The 5,544-nt window shown below is 30.1% G+C and overlaps 1 long non-coding RNA gene across 1 annotated transcript; it reads right to left on the minus strand.

Moving 5' to 3' along the window:
* Nucleotides 1-1,506: 1,506 nt before the first annotated feature.
* Nucleotides 1,507-2,640, minus strand: LOC129922141 (uncharacterized). The gene is made up of 3 exons (XR_008774115.1): nucleotides 2,321-2,640; nucleotides 2,068-2,214; nucleotides 1,507-1,982 (listed from the first exon to the last, which is right to left on the minus strand). It is a non-coding gene; the product is annotated as an uncharacterized LOC129922141 (long non-coding RNA).
* Between the last annotated feature and the right edge of the window lie 2,904 nt (nucleotides 2,641-5,544).

Below are 5,544 nucleotides of genomic sequence, written 5' to 3' on the forward strand. Positions count from 1 at the left end.
TTTTTGTTTTAAATTTTTTTTTTTTTTTTTTTTTTTTTGAGAATTCACTATCCCAGGACTGACTTCACTCTAGACCAGTGGTTCCCAAACATTTAGTAATTTTTTTTTTTTTTTTTTTTTTTTTTAATTTTTTTTTTTTTCTTTTTTTATAAAATTTTTTTTTTTTAATTTTTTTTTTTTAAATTTTTTTTTTTTGATTTTTTTTTTTTTTTTTTTTTTTAAATTTTTTTTTTTTAATTTTTTTTTTTTTTTTAGATAAATTTTTTTTTTTTTAGATAATTTTTTTTTTTTAAATTTTTTTTAGATAAATTTTGTTTTTAATTTTTTTTTTTTTTTTTTTTGAGAATTCACTATCGCGGGACTGACTTCACTGTAGACCAGTGTTTCCCAAATTTTTTTGTTTCGTAGACCCCTTGCCATGTTTTCTGCTTTTTGGTAGACCCCCTGCTTAACTTATATTGCTTTTTTTTTTTGCAATTTATTTGAAAACTAATTTCTAATTTTAGTGAGTTGAAGAGTAAAATGCAATTTAAAAATACATATAAAGTATTAAATAATAACTCATTTTTATTGATAAAATTCAAATTTAACCAATTTAATATGTATTGCTGGAATCATCAAACACACTGGAAATGTTTTTTTACCCAGGCTTATCATCTGTTCCTATGGATGTCATGTTTCATACATTCTATAAAGAAGACATTCAAACAATAAATATTAATTAATTAATTTGTTTTAAGTATCATTGTAAAAGTTTTCGCAAAGAGTTTCTCGTGTATCTTTCACGTGTCCGCCGAACTGTTTTCACTAAAGGGGAAGGGACGAAGGCAAGTAACTGGCACCTTAGCCAGTAGGCTTCAAGCAGGAAGAGCTCATTAGCCACATAGCAGAAGGAAAACTGAATTTAAAAATCTGCTGCCTTGCAACTATTCCCAAACATGGGAAAGCTGTCGTGGGTCAACCCTGAGGAAAAATAAGGAGCTGGCAACCCCTAGGCAGTTTACAGCACACAGCGCTACACCCCATCAGAGCCTGTGACGCCACTAGTTCCAAACTGATCCCAAACTGTATATATTTCCTTTGCAAAGAATCACATAAGAAGCTTTAATTTGATAACTCATGCCACCGATGTGCCCTTGAACTGTATTTTTGTTTAAAGAAATTCTTTTAATAATATCAGATGTAGGTGTGTGTAAAACAGTTTTCACAACTACAACGGCTGGTAAAATCAATGTTTTACCTATGTTTCCATATTTTGCTATAAGTAAAGAGATATTGTAAGATGCTCACAAACCAACATCTTCTCTCTATATATATATGATGTTGAAGTGAGATTGTGTGGGTCTATTCTTAACTTTATCTTTGAGTGCTAGAAAATTTTTAAATCTTTATCTATTTTGTTAGGGTGACATTGTCTCAGATGATCCTCTAGCAATTGGTTTCGTATCATTATTTTAAAAAAGTCACTTAGGCAACGGCTTGTTTGACAATGAAAGGAATGAATCCCAGTTTTAAATAATCAATGCTGGACAGTGTACATTTCTTTTCGTTAAACATTTGTTACATGTAGACAAAATTAAAATTTTTAAATAAGTATTGAGAAGATTCTTTGGTTTGATTAGCAGGATATATATTTAAATGATTTACCAAGATAAAAATCATATATTACTGTATAAAATAATAACATTAAATGAATGTAAAAATTAAAAAAAGAGTGATTAAGTCCCTTAATGTAATTAACACCATTTTTTTTTACAAAATACATTAAATTCTTACCATTACCTATCAATCAGTCTGTTGAACCATGGGGGCACCACACAAGATCTGTCAACAGCCCTTCTATATTCCTCTCTGTACTTAGCCCTGGATAAACCATTTCATGGCAGACCTGCCCATTCTTTCATGTCTTCACATTGCTCTCTGTCTTTCATTCTTCATCCTGGAACTCAATGGTCAAAGGAGCATAAACCTGGTATTATTTTCTGGAAATAAAAAAAGACTGATTAAGTCCCTTAATGTAATTAACACAATTTTTTTTTTAAAAATACATTAAATTCTTACCATTACCAATCAATTAGTCTGTTGAACCATGGGGGCACCACACAAGATCTGTCAACAGCCCTTCTATATTCCTCTCTGTACTTAGCCCTGGATAAACCATTTCTTGGCAGACCTGCCCATTCTTTGATGTCTTTCCATCTCTCTGTCTTCCTTCTTTGTACACAAATGGGGAAAAAATGGACCATAATTCTTAAAAAAGAAATTTAATATCATTAAATAAAATTTAATTTAATTTCTAATTATTAATAAAATATCTTACCAGAATGCTAGCCACACTTTCTAAAACTATGACCAGTGCCTTATTTAAATCTTGAATTATATTTCTAGTCTAGGAGTTCCAATCAATTTTGTTGTATACAAAGGCCATGATACTGATTATAGGAATATGCCAGATGTCTGTTTCAGCATCTGAGTAAATAAATTAATGAAACTCCTATGACTCTAAGTTAGGGTAATGTCATCTTTCATATCTGTATTTAAAAAAACAACAAAAAAAAACTGGACATACATTCCTCATTATCAGTTCCCATCCTGTTTGTCATTTAAATATTTTGGACATTCCTTTTACATTCCAGCCAAGATCTTGCAGCGGACAGTAGAAAATGGCAGTTTGAACTTCAGATCATTGTGTCAACCATCTCGTGCAATCCACAAAACCAGGCAGTGTAATCAAGATCTACCTAAGAATGAAAAATACTATCAGATACAATTTCACATTACATCTAGAAAAGGATAGCTATATTTAACTTGATCTAGTAGAAGATGTACAAATATCATACCCATATAATGTAGATTAACAAACTGATTCAAGATAAATACTATTATCTTCTTATCTTATATAATACAGACGTTACTTCAAAAAAGAAGATGATTACATCCTACGCGTCAAACATTTAGTCATGCATATTAACCAATGACTTAAATTCTGCCAAGTCACTGGTTTTCCTGGCTAGCTCAGGCAACCCATTCCATGCTCTAATAGCACTAGGGAAGAAGGAGTATTTGTACAAATTTGTCCTAGCATATGGGACGAGGAATGTGCCTTTATCTTTGTGTCTTTCAGAGTATTTTATTAAATTTTGTTTTTGTATTTGAAGATTATGGTTCAGTGTTTTATGTATGATTGCTACTTTACTTTTGAGCCTTCTGTCCTGAAGACTTTCTAAATTTAGTGATTTTACTAAAGGTGTTACTCTAGTCAAATGTGAATATTCATTTGTTATGAATCGCACTGCTCTATTTTGTGTTTGTTCTAGTTTCTTAATGTTTTCTTGAGTTGAGGGGTCCCAAACGGAGGATGCATATTCTATTATTGGCCTAACCAAAGTTTTAAATAACATTTTAGTTTTATGTTCTTATTTGATTTATAGAAATTTCTTTTAATAAATCTTAATGCTTTGTTTGATTTTTTTGTAGTTTCATCAATATGTGGATTCCATGACAGTTTTTCATTTAATATAACACCTAGGTATTTTGTGTTTTTAGTCTGTGTTACTGGTTTGCCATGAATAAGATAAGTGGAATTAATTTGTTTTAGTTTTTTTGTTACTCTTAACAACTGACATTTTTCTGACAATTTGATTCCCATTTCTGTAATTCATCTAATTCTCTTTGTAAAATATCTGTGTCTTGTGTTGTTTTTATTGTTCTATATATTATGCAATTGTCTGCAAATAATCTGACTTTTGTTCCTGAAGTAATGCAATTTGGTAAATCATTTATGTAAATTAAAAATAGTAGTGGACCCAAGACTGTTCCTTGAGGTACACCTGAGTTTACTGTTATCGGTGTTGATTTAGAGCCATTTATTATTACAGTTTGTTCTCTCCCTATCAGAAAGTCCTTAATCCACTGATGCAGTGGACCATTAATGCCGAAATATTTTAATTTTTTAAGCAAACTATGGTGGTGAACTTTGTCAAAAGCCTTAGAAAAATCTAGTAAGATAGCATCTATTTGTTCACTATTATATTAAGCCAATCCTACACCCATACTACTTGTATACATAAAATTGGGTGGATCTAGAATTTTAGATCTAGATAGACTAGATTCTTATTAAAATTCTAGATCTTTTCTATTAAGTAATAAAAACCTTTAAAATGTATTTTAATATGGATGAAGCTGAACAGAAAGGATTGGAAAATAGTCGATGCCAACGCAGAGGCTCTTGTTCTCGTATGAGCCATAGTTGTCTATTGACTGAAGGTGGTGGAGATAATTCAACAAGATGATTTACAATGTAATTCAAGAGATCTGTCTAGGTTAGTTCATTATTTTTCTTGAAGATTTCTATGGTCAAGTCTAGATTTTCTAGATCTAGCATCATATACAATAATTTCTAGAGATCTAGTGCTAAGTCCTATACATATGGGATCTAGATCTAATCAAGATCTATCTAAAATCAGAATAAAAAATATGGAATGTCACACTAGATTTAGAATAGAATAGCAAAGTTTTACCAATATCTAGATTTTTAGTCCAGTAAATCAACTTATATAGATCAAGATATAAATTAAATTCACCTTTATCTATTCCTTAGTCTGTTGGACTGTTAAGGCACCACACAAGGTTTGTCGACCATTCTTTTCCTCACCGTCTTTTGAATGACTAATTCCTGAGAATAATAAACCGTTATTGTTAAAGAATATACAGGTAATCAGTGCTTTTTTGTAAAGAAATAGGTGCCGGAGCTCAGTGATGGATTGCCTTTTAACAACTAATAAATAAATAATAAACTTTAAAATACAAAAGTAACTTTTTCGCTGCATTGAAAAAAGTGCCGGTACGCTGTACCAGTGCTTACTGTAATGCTGCTGACCTGAAAAATTGTAGTTAAACTAAATAATACAGTAATATTAAGCCCATACTAATTAGTCTTAGATATATAGATCTAGAAATTATATTGACATTGTGTAGATCTAGTCAATCTAGATTTCAAAGCAAAGAAAACAGAAGAACGGTAGACCATAAGGCAAAGACGATAGGATCGACATGGACCAAGCTGAAGAAATCCAGAATATTTATTGAAAATTTTTAGTTAGATCAAGACTAATAATCTAGAATACTAGGACTATAGTAATCTATACATTCTTTTTTAGACTCTACTAGACAAACTCTAATGATGATTCTAATATTAAATATGTAGATCTAGAGCAGTGGTTCCCAAACTTTTTTGTCTCGTAGACCCCTTGCCATGTTTTCTGCTTTTCGGTAGAACCCCTGCTTAACTTTAATTTTTTTTTTATATATTTTTTTTTAGATAAATTTTTTTAAATTTTTATTTTTATTTTTTTTTTTATTTTTTTTAGTAATTTTTTTTTTTAATTTTTTTTTTTTTCGAGAATTGACTTTCCCAGTACTGACTTCACTGTAGACCAGTGGTTCCCAAACTTTTATAAACAAATTTTTATAATTTTTTTAAAATTTTTTTTTATTTTTCTTTTTTTTTCGAGAATAGACTATCTTGGGACTGACTTCACTGTA

This window comes from Biomphalaria glabrata, chromosome 12 (assembly GCF_947242115.1).
Source record: "Biomphalaria glabrata chromosome 12, xgBioGlab47.1, whole genome shotgun sequence".
NCBI lineage: Eukaryota > Metazoa > Mollusca > Gastropoda > Planorbidae > Biomphalaria > Biomphalaria glabrata.